The sequence below is a fragment of the Piliocolobus tephrosceles genome, chromosome 17 (genome assembly GCF_002776525.5).
Source record: "Piliocolobus tephrosceles isolate RC106 chromosome 17, ASM277652v3, whole genome shotgun sequence".
Taxonomy (NCBI): Eukaryota; Metazoa; Chordata; class Mammalia; order Primates; family Cercopithecidae; genus Piliocolobus; species Piliocolobus tephrosceles.
In genome coordinates, this window is record NC_045450.1 from 39,023,858 (window position 1) to 39,038,705 (window position 14,848).

Consider the following 14,848-nt stretch of genomic DNA (forward strand, 5'->3'; position numbering starts at 1 on the left):
TTTGTTTGTTTTTGTTTTGAGACAGAGTCTTGCTCTGTTGCCCATGCTGAAGTGCAGTGGTGTGATCTCCATTCACTGCATCCTCCATCTCCTGGGTTCACATGATTCTCCTGCGTCAGTCTCCTGAGTAGCTGGAATTGCAGGCATGCACCACCACAACTGGCTAATTTTTGTATTTTTAGTAGAGACAGAGTTTCACCATGTTGGTCAGGCTGGTCTCCAACTCCTGACCTCAGGTGATCCACCCGCCTCAGCCTCCCGAAGTGTTGGGATTACAGGCATGAACCGTGGAGACTGGCTTAGCAGCCAGAATTCAAGGCTTCCTTCACTTTACAAGCCCACCCTAAAAGTCTGAGGATATGCCCTCATGAGAATGAAGGAGTTCCACCAGAAAAATAGTTGATAACCACACCCTTCTAGAAAAGGGGTTCACTCGGCTACACTCCTAGTTCTTGAGAAAAAATAGGAACTGAAAGGAAATTATTATTGTTTAGACCTTCTGGCTTCCAGAAAATTTATTTAAAAGCACCCAGAGTGACTCCTGGCATATGGTGGGTGCTGAGAAATCATCAGGGGGATCTGAGTTCAGGACCTAAAAGCTAGTTCTCGGAGCAAAACCTTCCTTGATGCCAGCCATCCCCCCGAAAAGAATAGGATCCATTTTGCAGCTAAAAATCATTTATTTGCCTTCAGGTTTAAGTGTCTATAACAATTGTGATAATAATAACAACTCATTTTAATGCAATAGGTAATTTATTGATGTATTCCCATTGTGAGCCTCAGGACAACTCTGTGGAGCTAGAGATGAGGAACAAGCCTCAAGAGCCAGAGGCACCGGGGCGCTGGGAGTGCAGCCTGCTCTGCTTGACACAGAAGCTGGCGCTCCATCCCTCCATCCCTGCTTTGCAAGCCTAGCTGGGGAAAGAAAAATCCAGAATTATAAGAGGTCATCCCTTAAGGGGCTAATGGCCTTGTTGAAGAAACAAGCAAATCCTTAGGGAGGATTTGCAAGTACTGTAGGACTCAGATGTCAGTGTAAATGTGTGTATGTGCGAGTGTGTGATAGTGTGTGTATGTGAGAGTGTGTGTGCGAGTATGTGTGTGTGAGAGTGTGTGTGACAGTGTGTATGTGAGCATGTGAGTGAGCTTGTGAGCATGTGTGATTGTGTGAGTGTGTGAGAGTGTGTGCTTGTGTTATCGAGCATGTGAGTGTGTGAATGTGTGAGTGTGATGGTGTGTGAGGACAATATGTGTGTGACTGTGTGTGTGAGCAAGTGAGTGTGTATCTGTGTGAGTGAGTGTGTGCCAGTGTGTCTGTGAATGTGTGTGTGACAGTGTGAGTGTGAGTATCCATGTGCATGTATGAGAGTGTGTGTACCCGTGTATGTGTACAAGTGGGTGGGATCAGGCTGCCCTGCTGGGAAGAAACAACTCCAGCCGTTCTCTCTTTTTCTCCCATCCTCTGTGACTTCACTCAAGAGTCAAAGTCCCAGGGAAGATTCTGATTGGTTGATCTGGAGTCATGTACACACCCATTGGGCAGGGAAGGAATGTGGAAACCTGATTGACAGTACTTCAAGACTACACACAGTGGGGGAGTGTTAGGTAATTCCCGCACACAAATCCAATTACTGTTACGAAAAGAAGATGGAATTTAGTAGGAGAGGTTGAAAAATCAACAAGCATCCACTGTGCAAGACATTGTCGTGCCTGCAGATTTTTACCCCACTCTCTACAGCCCCACAAGCCAGGCAGAACAGGTGGCACTGGAGAAGTGGAAGCCGAGAGAGGGAAGTGACTTGCCCAGGTAACACACAGCATCCACCTTACTCCCATGCCACCACCTGCCCCACCTTGCTGTCTCTCAGGCTGCACAGCCTGTGTGTACCTGCTCAGGCCACCCAAGGCCTGTATGGCAAGGGAGGAGCTGAGGTGAGCCCAAGACAACAAGGGACATGCCTTACCCACCCCAGGCTGGAGGCAGAGTGGGCCATGGGGTCAAGGCAAGAAGAAGGTGTTCTTTTTAACAGCTTCCAAGCAGGGACAGGCAGTCACCTCCTCCCACCTGGAGACCATGGGCCTCCGCCCAGCGTGGTACCTGCTGTGACTCTTACTTGCTGGAAGAAGAGTCTGGAGATGAGGGCAGGGGTGACAGTGGGCTGGGGCTCCAGGTGAGCAGAGCAGGTTAGGAAGGTTCCAGAACCCAGGAGAAGAGCAAAGGTGACCTTCTTCCATCCTACAAAATTATCAGCAGCCGTGAAATGTTGGCTTCCTAAGACTTGGGGAATGAACTTTCCAAAGTCCCTGCCTATCTGAAGCAAATAGCCCTGAGTCGGAACTTCTTCCTTCTCCTGGCTCCCAGGGTGGGTCAGAGGCCAAGAGGGTTCTGTTCCAATTCTAGTGCTGTCACTGACTAGCCGTAATCTTGCACTCATCTCCCTGGATCTCATTTGTACAATTGGAAGGTTGAATTAGAAAACAATTACAGTTAAAATATTAATATTAATGAGTAACACTGCCCTAAGTGCTTGAGGCAGAGAGCAGTTACCTGTCCACCAAAAAGTTGAGCTTTTTCTGCTGTAGTGTAGAGTTCACCCTGGGAGGCAGTAACCCAGCCAGGGTCTCCATTTCCCAGGCCCCTTGTGTACAGGCGCAAAACAGCAACGTTTTCTGGCTTTTGGCTACTATGAACAGTGCTGAACAGTGCTGCTATGGACATTTGTGTACACGTTTTTGTTTGCACATATATTTCCAATTCTTTTGGGTATATATCCAGGAGGGGAATTTCTAGATCTTATGGTAATTCTTTTTTGGGGGGGGAAAGGGATTGTTTTAGTTATTTCTTTGTAGTAGTCCATTTTCTTTTTTCTTTTTTTTATTATACTTTAATTTCTAGGGTACATGTGCACAATGTGCAAGTTTGTTGCATATGTATACATGTGCCATGTTGGTGCGCTGCACCCGTTAACTCGTCATTTACGTTAGATATTTCTCTTAGTGCTATCCCTCCCCCGTCCCCCCACCCCACCACGGGCCCTGGTGTGTGATGTTCCCCACCCTGCATCCAAGTGTTCTCATTGTTCAATTCCCACCTATGAGTGAGAACATGCGGTGTTTGGTTTTTCTGTCCTTGCGATAGTTTGCTCAGAATGATGGTTTCCAGCTTCATCCATGTCCCTACAAAGGACATGAACTCATCCTTTTTTTATGGCTGCATAGTATTCCATGGTGTGGATATGCCACATTTTCTTAATCCAGTCTATCATTGATGGACATTTGGGTTGGTTCCAAGTCTTTGCTATTGTGAATAGTGCTGCAATAAACATACATGTGCATGTGTCTTTATAGCAGCATGATTTATAATCCTTTGGGTATATACCCAGTAATGGGATGGCTGGGTCAAATTTTATTTCTAGTTCTAGATCCTTGAGGAATCGTCACACTGTCTTCCACAATGGTTGAACTAGTTTACAGTCCCACCAACAGTGTAACAGTGTTCCTATTTCTCCACAGCCTCTCCAGCACCTGTTGTTTCCTGACTTTTTAGTAATCATATGGTAATTCTATGTTTAACTTACTGAGGAACCACCAAGTCTGATTACCACTTTGTTCCAAGATGCATACACCTTTATCATAAGACATTTAGAAAATGCACACACACATAACAAAACATTAAACATTTGCAAAAACAGGCAGTGGACTGAGTTTGGTCCACAGGCCATAGTTTTCCTCTGGTATAGGGAATGCCTACAATATTCTTTCTCCAGATTGCCAAGTATAACATTTTCTAATCACCCATTTAGGAACATTCACTAATCTGTACCTGCCCTGTTGGGGAATGCGGCAGGGTCCTGGATTTTACTGTTTAATTCTTCCAGCCAATATTTATTGAACCTCTCTTGTGTGCCAGGTGCTGAGTTCCTCTGTTCTGTGAAAAACGGAAGTCCAGACTCTGCCCATAAAATTACATTCTAGGGGCCATGGCTGATGCGGGTAAGCACAAGGCTATGGCAGCCAGTAGGAGGGCGTCTAACTCCAAATGCAAAGTTCTGGTGGGTGGGAGGGTATAGACACACACAGATCAAAAGAGGTTTTCCTTAACAGATCTACTGAGTTGGGGTAACCTGTGAAATGTTATTCATCTCTGCATTCAGAGGACCCAGCCCACTGCCTCTTTCTCCTTCCTGAGACTAGAAGCAGAGGACGTTTGAACCCCAGGAGATGACAAATATGGAATGGAGGGATTCCAAACCACCCAAATAATCACAGGGAGAAAAGCTGCCTGCTGACTAGAAACACCCTCCTTGAATTGTCAGGTGAGGGAAAAAGGTTTATTGTGTTCAGCCACTGAAATTGTTGGGACTATTTGTTACAGCATCTGGCATTACTCTAACTAATAAAGTGTTTTTTGCATATCATCTCACTGAAGTTTCTCAAAAATCATATGAAAGGGAGATTTGAATCATCCTAGTTTTACTTACAAGGAAACTGAGTCTCAGAGAAGTTAAGTGGCTTGTCCAAGGTCACACAGCTAGTAAATTCAAGAGCCTGAACTCTAACCTGGAGAAATCTATCCTCAAAGCCCATGCTTTGGACCACTCTCTGTTAACAAAGGGCTCCACTGGCTCTGATTCTGATCGATATATCACCCAGCCCTGCTGTCCAGTCCAGGCAGTGGAATCCAGGAAGAAGAAGGAGGCAGCCCTGTCCTGGGAATTGTATTAATGGGATGAGACAGGATTTCCCCAGGGCAGGGACCTGAAAGCCAGAGGCCAGGCAGAAAGGGGCAGTCATCCTGGCTTAAAGAGCCAGCTTTTCCAGGGGTTTGGAGACTGCTGTCTGCAGACCTGGGCAAAGTCACACACCCCAGATCCCAAACTCTTCCTTTACAGGCTGTGGGAGAGAGATGGCAGGCAAGTTCCGAGCAGGAGGACTCCCAAGGTACCTTCTCAGTTCCTGCTCCCTTGAAAATGTTTTTCTTTGCAGGCCGGAGAGGTACCTCTCTCTTTGTAGCCAACATGTCCAAGGCTGACAGGCTAAAACTGCTTGCTTGCTTTTAAGTGTCAGGAGATGTAAATAGTTTTAGTCTTCAGTGGTTTCTGATTGAATATCCTTTTGAAGTAATGATAGCTATAATTTAAAGCAACAGTTACCATATTTTCCTTGCTGGCTGGCCTTCTTTGAAGCACTAAGTATAAATCTGCTTAAAATCTTAAAATAGCTGTAGCTCTGTCTCAATATTCTACCAGGAGCCAGAGAGATTCGGCCTCTAATTGCCATCATCTGTAACTAATATCAGCAGCACAGCGGGCTTGTGACAAGGTGGCTGGGAGAATTGCTCTGACATGGACAGGAAGGTGGAGGCAGAGACATGGTCTCCCTTTGGGGATCTTGGCTTTGGTTGGAGTTCGGAAGAAACCCGTTCTGAAATTAGGACCAAATGGGCTCTGGCTGTTGGAGATTTTTCAGGATGATTTTTTCCACCCCCAGCCCCCTGCCCTTCTGGGAGCCTCGGATGTAAATGAGGGGGCCTCCTTGCAAAATCAAACTCAGAAAGCTCAAGGATTGGTGATGACCTGATTCTAGCCAACAGGATTCCCAGGGACCACATTTATGCCTCGGATAAAGCATTTTGAGAAAGAACGAGGGCCGTGGAGATTCCAGTGCGGATGATCACCAACAGGAAATAATGCACAACCATTTCTGCTACACATTGGCAAATGCATTTGAAATTCGGTTTAAATTTTGAATGGGTTGCCTTTTCATTCATTTAAAAATATTAATTCACTTGACAAATACTTATTGCATCTCTGTGTGCCAGGCATTGCACAAAACAGTCAGCAATCCTGTTTATGGTAAGCACGATATAGACGAGATGGAGGATGGCAAATGCCAGGGAGTAAAATCATACTGGGAAGTAGCAGGAACTACTGAGGTTCGGTTTTAATCAGGCTTGTCGTTGCGAAGGCGGCATTAAAGTGTGGCATTAAATGGCATTTATACAGTCCCACTTCTGTATAAACTTTTAATTATACAGTAATATGTATATATTTAGGCATTCTAAACAATTCTAGTGGGAAACATTCAGAACAGTTGACAATGTTTATCTTCGAGTACCAGGACTATTTGTGATTTTAATGTTCTTATGCGTGTATGCATTTTCTAGATGTCTTATGATAAAGGTGTATGCATCTCAGAACGAAATGGTAATAGGACTTGCTGGTTCCTCAGTAAGTTAAACATAGAATTACCATATGATCCAGCAATTACACTCCTGGATATATCCAAAGAGAATTGAAAATAGATGTGCAAACAAAAACATGTACATAAACGTCCATACCAGTGCTGTTTATATAGCCAAAAGCTAGACACAATAAAAATGTCCGATAATGAATGAATCAATGATTTGTGGTATATTCATACAATGAAATATTATTTAGCCTAAAAAGGAATGGAGTCCTGATTGTGCTACAACACAGAAGAATCTTGAAAATATTCGGCTAAGTGAAAGAGAATAGGCACAAAATGTTACATATTGTGCGATTCCGTTTCTACAAAATGTCCAGAATAGGCAAGTCCATAGAGACAAAAAGCAGATGAACAGTTGCCTAGGCTGAGGGTGGGAGTTAGGGGAGTGGGGAATGGGGTATGGGATTTCCTTTAGGGGTGATGAAAATATTCTGGAACTCAGGTAGTGGTGATGGCTGTATGACATCGTGAATGTGAATGTAGATATCACTGAATGATAGACTTGAATGAGAGATAATGGTTATAATGGCACATTTTCTGTTATATATATTTTATTACAATAAAGAAGTGCTCGTTTGAGGAGTTATTGAGAAGACTTGGTGACTGTAGATGGCAGGTAACAGTTGCCCGCGAGGTCTTTGCCAAGTAACCAAGTGTCAGGTGCACGGAGACTTGGCAGAGGCCCCATTAGAAACATTCATGACTCCATTGAACCAGTATTTACCAACCACCTCCTTGATGCCATGCAGGGAGGCTACAGCTGTGGGCACCCATAGGCCTGCTCTGCTGTGATTCCAGTGGGGAGCTCTCCTGGGGACCAAGAAAGCACCCCATGTGGACAGAGATGTGGAGTGGGAGTGAAGCTATGTGGGGCTGAGCTGTGGACTTGGCAGCTTCCACCCTATCCCTGACATGCTTCTCTCAGCTGAGAACACATGTCTTAGAAGAGAACCCAGACAGACATGCTGGGAGGCCACACCAAGTGTACAATGGGAGCCAGCGGGAAGAGAGCTGGGTGGCTGTGGAGCCCATTCAGGCATGGGTCTCCAACCTCCTGACCACACGATCGTGGCCTGTTAGGAACTGGGCCACACAGCAGGAGTGAGCGGTGGGTGAGAGAGCAAAGCTTCATCTGTATTTACAGCTGCTCCTGATCACTCACATTACCGCCTGCGCTCTGCCTCCTGTCAGATCAGCAGGCATTAGATTCTCGTAGGAGCGTGAAACCTATTGTGAACTGTGCATGCTAGGGATCTAGATTATCTTGCTCCTTACGATAATCTAATGCCTGATGATCTGTCACTGTCTCCCATCACACCCAGATGGGACTAGCTAGTTGCAGGAAAACAAGCTCAGGGCTCCCGCTGATTCTACATTATGGTGAGTTGTATAATTATTTCATTACATATTACAATGTAATCATAATAGAAATAAAGTACACGATAAAGGTAATGCACTCGAATCTTCCTGAAACCATCCCCCCACCCCAGTCTCTAGAAAAATTATCTTCCACAAAACTGGTCCCTGCTGTCAAAAAGGTGGGGCCCACAGCATTAAGGGATTAATGTTTTCCCCAGGTGGGATTTGCAGAGAGGGCAACCTGGACATCAGTAATTGAGAAAGAGCCCATGTCCCTAATACCAGGGCAATCCAGTTTTCCTTAGAAGAAGTTTCCAGGCTTTTTAGCATGGTGGCAATCAAGATGTGTTTTTACATGCAGAGGGAAGGGAGAAGATGGACCATGTCCTCTCCCCCAGTGCATGTGGCCAAGCCCTCTTTTGATATCTGCCTCCTTGCTCTCACCTCCGCAAGAGCCCAGACACCAGCCCCTGTGACTCTGCCTCCTCTGTGCACCCTGGGACTTCGCCTGTGCTCCTGGCCCATGAGAGCTTTCTGGGTCCTACTTATTTCATGCTGAGTCGGGCCAAGATACAATAGAGCGAGGCCGCAGGCAAGCTGAGAGCCCTTGGCCCATTCCCATGCTGTCAGGACTCCTAGCAGGCCATGGCGCAGAATTCCTTTATGCAGGGGCAAAGCACTCAGCTCCAATGAGAAAAGACAAAGGTTTGCTCCCGTCTGGGTTCCACAGATGTGAGCAGGTGCTGGACCCAGTGGGGGTCCGAAGCCCACTCTGGCCCCAAGAGAAGTCTCCCTGTCCTGGGACATAGCTGGATGAAGCTGTCCCACCACACCAGGGGTGCTCCGGTGTTGGCCTGTCCCCAGCCAGTGCCTCTCCACACTGGCTTCTGTGTACGTGCTCTGTGCCCCAGCCAAACCCAGCTCCACACTGTCCTGGAACAGCCCCTGCCCTTTCCTAGCCCCTGGACCGTGTACTTCCCGTTCCCTCCTCCTAGCATGCCCTCCCCCGAAGTGCCACCTGTTGAAATCCTAGCTGCTTCTCGTCTCATCTCAAATGCCACCTCCCCATGCGCTCTTCCTCCCTCCCAGTGTGCTCTTGCCCCTGCGCCCCATCCATCGCACCTCTTACGGATGCCCCAGCACTCTGCCAAGCACAGACTTCATTTATGCTATTCTTGGGCCATAAACGAAACCCACAGAGCCCTGTGGGTTAGAGTATAGCTTTAAAGTTGGACGGCCTAGGGTTTAAGTCTGGACCTCAACTTAGACAAATCAAATCACTTTCCCTCTCTCCCTGCCAGTTTTCCCATCTGTAAAATGCTGCTGATGATAATCATGATACCAGCCTACAACACAGGCTTCTTCTGAGGAGTAAATGAGATGATGTGTGCAGAGTGGAGCCAGGACTAGGGTGAGGCAAGCGAGGTGCCTAAAGTGCAAAATATAAGGATGTCCTCCATGAAAGCACCACCTGAAGGCGCTTGGCCACCTGAGGGCACATGAGGATGCCCTCCCCCAAAAGCATCCTGGGGAGAGAGTGCAGAGTGCCTTCTGAAATTTTGCATCTCAGGTGCCTCACTTGATGCGTTTGGGCAGTAATTTCATGACAGTGTTGATAGCTAGAGATGGAGAATGTTGCCCTATTCCACCACAGTGCCATATTGCACGGCAGAGGCAGCAGGTATGAGCAGGACTATTAGAAGGCCATGGTGCAGAATGCATTTATGCAGGGACCAAGCGTTCAGCTTCTGGCACCGTATTTCCAACCTCAAATCCTCCTGCCACCACTCATGATATAGGTGACCTTGGGCAAGTCACGTAGCCTCTCTGTGCCTCAGTTTCTGGATCTTCAAAATGGGAATAGTATTATTAGAATTAGAATTAAGCAAGTACCTGGACTGGAGCCCATGAGTGACAGAAGCACATATGTGCATTGAGAAATCTTTCTATTTGCAGGGAGTAGGATGAATTATAGAGAAATAAAGGCAGGAGGGTGCCTGGGGGCAAGAGGCTGGGTTAGTCATAGGGAGAAGGAACAGGGTGGGAAGTGTTGAAAGACATAACGGAGATAAGATCTAATGAACTTGGCAATTGATTAGATGGAGAGGCCAAGGCAGTGCAGGGACGTGGTGGGGTGGGGGCTGGGAGGGGTGAGTAGGGGATTAATAGGTAGGGGAGAGAAGAACCTAGGGAAAAAATGGCGATGTTATCAGAGAGCCACATTCTGTAATAAAATTCGGCTAGGCATGTTGAGTTTGAGGGACCGTGGGAATCGAGGCTGAAATCCTGGAAATAAGAGGGTGTGACTCTAGTTAAAGGTAATTGGTGTAAACTTACCTGTCACCTTTAAAATAGGTTTCTGATTTGTACATCCTGAGGTCTTGGAACTGGTTATTAAAATGCAACCTCATATTTTGCACAGCTGCCCAATCCTAAAGATGAGGTAAAGAATTGTGGTTTCCTCTCTTACAAGTAAAGGCAGTGCTTCCCAAAATATATCCTACAATTGGGTGTTCTAGGAAAAGAAGATTTTGTGGCCAAATAAGTTTGGGAAGCATTCAGTGAAACACAAGTAAATATGTTGCTTTAATGCAGGACTTATCAGGGCCATGAATATGCTAATGTATTTTGTGCACTCGGGAGGAACCTGGCATGTAATATTTCTCCAATTTTCCTTCTGGAAGAACTATTTATTCATTTGTCAAGGTACTCATTCCTGAAAGCTAAGCTGTCTGGATTTAGGGTGGGGTATGGGGGAGGGCTCTAGGTCTTCAGATTTTGGAGCAGAGTTTCACAGACATGAATGTGCATGTCTTAAGGTGGAGTCTAAGGCCCTGGGTTTCTGAGTTTCCAGGTGATGTGGATGATGCTGGTGCACAGATCACACTTTGAGAAGGACAGTCTTAGAGCACTGACTTCCTCAATTGGCCAATGACTGCTCAGGCCAGAGTGGGAAGATACAGCCCATTTTGAGTGGCGTCCCATCCCTCTTATTCCATTCCCAAGACTTGAATCTTAGTTACTCACAGGTCACAATTGCCTTCCTTTATGGAGCATGGGGGAGTCAGGGAGCAATGGAAATCCAAAAAGGTTCCAGCTGGGCGCAGTGGCTTGTGCCTGTAATCCCAGCACATTGGGAGCCTGAGGAAGGCCGATTACCTGAGGTCAGGAGTTCGAGACCAGTCTGGCTAACATGGTGAAACCCTGTCTTTACTAAAAATACAAAAATTAGCCAGGCATGGTGGCGGGTGCCTGTAACCCCAGCTACTTGGGAGGCAGAGGCAGGAAAATTGCTTGAACCCAGGAGGCAGAGGTTGCAGTGAACTGAGACTGTGCCATTGCACTCCAGGCTGGGAGACAAGAGTGAGACTCTGTCTCAAAAAAAAAAAAAAAGAAAAAAAAAAGTTTCCAAAGGGGAGGGAGAAGACAGACCCAGGCAACAAACTAACCAAATATTTTGTTTATATTTTATTTTATTTTGAGACAGGGTCTCACTCTGTCTGTCACTCAGGCTGGAGTGAAGTGTCACCATCATAGCTCACCAAAACTTTGACCTCCCAGGCTCAAGTAATCCTCCTGCCTCAGCCTCCTGAGTAGCTGGGACTACAGGCATGTGCCACCATGCCAGGGTAATTTTTTAAAAAATTGTTTATTGTAAAGACAGAGTCTTGCTATGTTGCCCAGGCTAGCCTTGAACTCCTGGGCTCAAGGGATCCTCCTGCCTCAGCCTCCCAAAATGCTGGGATTATAGGCGTGAGGCATTGTGTTGGTCTCAACGGACCAAATCTGAATGAGCAGCCTCTGAAATGACATGCTGACTGCCCACCTGTCTGTAGATGGATTCATGGTTGTGGGCAGATGTGAGTGTGGCACCAGGCTGATATCGAGCTCAATTCTGGAAATGATGCAAAGGTTCTGCCTAGGGGGAGGGGTGAGTGTGTGTGTGTAATACTTCTTTCAAAATGCAAAAATCATCTTAATTAGATTTAACAGCCCTCCCGTCCCTGACTTAGAATGGAATTCGGGGCCCAGGCTCTGCTTTCTTCCAACATGGGGAAGCGGGGCAATGAAAACAAACTTTGCTTTTACTGTGGCTGAGAAGCAAAGGGGGAAATCTGCATCTCAACCAGGGGATGCTGTGTGCCAGCAGCTGTCTTTGCACATGATTGGGTCTTTTGTAGGATGAAGGCTTCTGGGGACTTGTGGAAGACCCACACCAGAGGACACCCTCCCATCCAAGCTGCACTTTTGAGCTTTTGAAAGACCTTCTGCCAAAGGACCTGACTTTTTTTTTTTTTTTTTTTTTTTGATACAGGGTCTCGCTCTATTGCCTAAGGTGGACAGTGCAAGGCATTGGTGTAATCATAGCTCACTGTAGCCTCGAACTCCTGGCCTCAAGCAGTCCTCCTGCCATGGCATCTCAAAGTGCTAGGATTGCAGGTATGAGCCACATCCACTGGCCCACACCCAACTTTTTAAGACTATAGATTTGGTGTCAGACAGCACTATATTTGGATCCTAAATCTGCTATTTGCTGACTCTGTGACCTTGGGCAAGCCTCATAACCTCTCTGAATCTCATCTACATCAAAATGGGGATGATAATAGCTGCTTCCCACACCCATGGCATGGTTGTAAGGGTGAGATGAGAGAATGTATATAAAGTATAGGAACATAGTAGGTGTTCGATTAATGGCAGATTTTTTTTGTTTGTTTTCTTTGTTTTGTTTTGTTTTGTTTTTGGTCTTATCCAAGAATTTAATGAGTAAGAACTAAGGTGCTTACTCAGACACATTTGTTTTGTCAACCTGAGCACTTTCTGGTACTTCAAACATCCAGAGCAGAGCTTTTATGGGTGTCTCAGAACACCCTGAGGGGAAAGGGAGGGCAATTTCCAGAGACTGAGACGTGTCCAGGGCTGCACATCCAGTGGTCACTGGGACAATACTAAATTATAGGTTGACATCCTGGGAGTCCTGAGTGTAAGGAAAGTGATTCCTTAATGAACAGCCCCTTGGGGACAAAACTCCTTTAGATCCAGCATGTTAGGGCATGAAAAAGGGAAACTTTCCATATCTTGATGTGCGGTGGCCTCTTGTGGGCCCCCGGGCCTGTCACGCTGTCTGGCTCTACCTAACAGACGGTTAGGAGGGTCAACCCTAAGAAGCGTGGAAAATCCCTTACGTGTGGTTTTCTACCCTTTCTCCCTGGGGGGCTGTAGCTCGGCATCTCCCAAGAAGGTGTTTGCCCTCCTCTTTTCTGTAATCCTCCGTCCAAGTGGGAGAAGGGTCTGGTAACCAGACGTGAACACGTAGGGAAGGACTGGCTGAGAACTTTCATACTAAATGATATGATAGTAACTATTTTTAAAAAAATTGAGGCAGGATCTTGCTCTGTTGCCCAGGCTGGAGTGCAGTGGCATGATCATGGCTCACAGCAGCCTCAGCCTCCTGGGCTCAAGCAATCCTCTCACCTCAGCCTCCTGAGTAGCTGGGATTACAGATGTGCACCACCATGCCTGGTTAACTTTTTTTTTTTATTATGTGTAGATGAGGTCTTGCTGTATTGCCCAGGCTGAGCTAGAACTCCTGGGCTCAAGCGATCCTCCAGTCTCAACCTCCCAAAGGGCTGGGATTATAGGCATGAGCCACCACACCCAGCCATGGCAGTAACTATTAATGATTAATAACTGCCTTGCTGAATCTTTAATCTATCCTTCAATTCTCCCCACAGCTCCATGCTAGAAAGCAGAGTGTGGATGAGAAAGCTGAGGCCCCAGCGGAATGAAGTGACTTTATGGTCATCACTCATAAAGCTGGGGTGTGAACTCAGCTCCATCACACTCCAAAACCCTAGCACTTTTCACCGAGCCACTGTGAGAGTCCCCTTTTCTTTGTTCTGGAGCAGAAATCCAACAGCTCAGTCCCCACTCCTCCTACCCAACTGAACCTCATCCCTCTGCAGGCTCCGCTCCCAAACTCACACATAAGCGCTTTGCCTTTACTGGCACTCCTGACATCATTCTTTTAGTATGTAGCGCCATTTTGTATGACAGTCCCTATTCCCTCTGGGATTAACCTGGGCACTTTTTAAAGTCTCTTGATACATTTGCTTCTCTTGGTGACATTGAGTACATTGTTACTTTCACCTCTGGTGAAAGATAGTGGCATCTGGCTTTTGGGTTTATCTCCTTTGCTTGTTGAAGGATCATTGATATGGTTTGGCTGTGTCCTTACCTAAATCTCATCTTGAATTGTAGCTTCCACAGTTCTCATGTGTCATGGGAGGGACCCAGTGGGTGGTAATTAAATCATGGGGGTGGGTCTTTCCCACGCCGTTCTCGTGATACTGAATAAGTCTCACGAGATCTGATGCTTTTATAAAGAGGATTTACCCTGCACAAGGTCACATCTCTTGTCTGCCTCCATGTAAGAGGTGCCTTTCACCTTCCACTATGATTGTGAGGCCTCCCCAGCCACGTGGAACAGTGAGTCCATTAAACCTCTTTCTTTTGTAAATTGCCCGGTCTCGGGTATGTCTTTAGCAGCAGCATGAAAACGGATTAATACAATCATTGTATTTTCCCTTCTCGTGAAAACACCTGTCCCTCCTGGTGGTTCATGTAACAGGGTGGCCCCAGTGAATGCATTCTCCTGGACATTCCCGTGGAGCCAGTGACCATCACTTCCACTGGTCCCCAAGCAGGGAGGGCCTTATACTGGTTCAGAACTAGGAGAATGCACCTCAAATTATCCCAAAGTACTCCGGGGAGAGAAGTGACTTTTTAGGACACCCTCATAAACAAAAGGTGTACTGGTTGTATAGCAGTGATGGAAGGAGTGAAAATTTAATTGTAGTAACATGTGGTAGGGATTGCTAGTTACCCAACCAACACACAATTTCCCCCTCCTCCTCAACTAAAGAGCCCTAATCGTGGCTCACACCTGTAATCCCAGCAGTTTGTGAGGCCGAGGTGGGCAGATCAGGAGGTCAAGAGACGGAGAAATCACATGGTGAAACCCCATCTCTACTAAAAATACAAGAATTAGCTGCGCATGGTGGAATACGCCTGTAGTCCCAGCTACTTGGGAGGCTGAGGCAGGAGAATTGCTTGAACCCGGGAGGTGGAGGTTGCAGTGAGCCGAGATTGTGTCACTGCACTCCAGCCTGGTGACAGAGTGAGACTTCGTTTAAAAATAAATAAATAAATAAATAAATAAATAAATAAATAAATAAATAAA

At 46.4% G+C, this 14,848-nt stretch overlaps 1 long non-coding RNA gene across 1 annotated transcript in view; it reads right to left on the reverse strand.

The window, feature by feature from the left end:
* Window positions 1–660: 660 nt before the first annotated feature.
* LOC111541227 overlaps window positions 661–14,848 on the reverse strand; it is a 26,715-nt gene continuing 12,527 nt past the window's right edge. Inside the window, exons 2-3 of the long non-coding RNA XR_002731224.1 lie at window positions 2,115–2,236; window positions 661–915 (exon numbers count right to left, since the gene is read on the reverse strand). This is a non-coding gene — a long non-coding RNA (uncharacterized LOC111541227). The remainder of the gene's footprint in view (window positions 916–2,114; window positions 2,237–14,848) is intronic.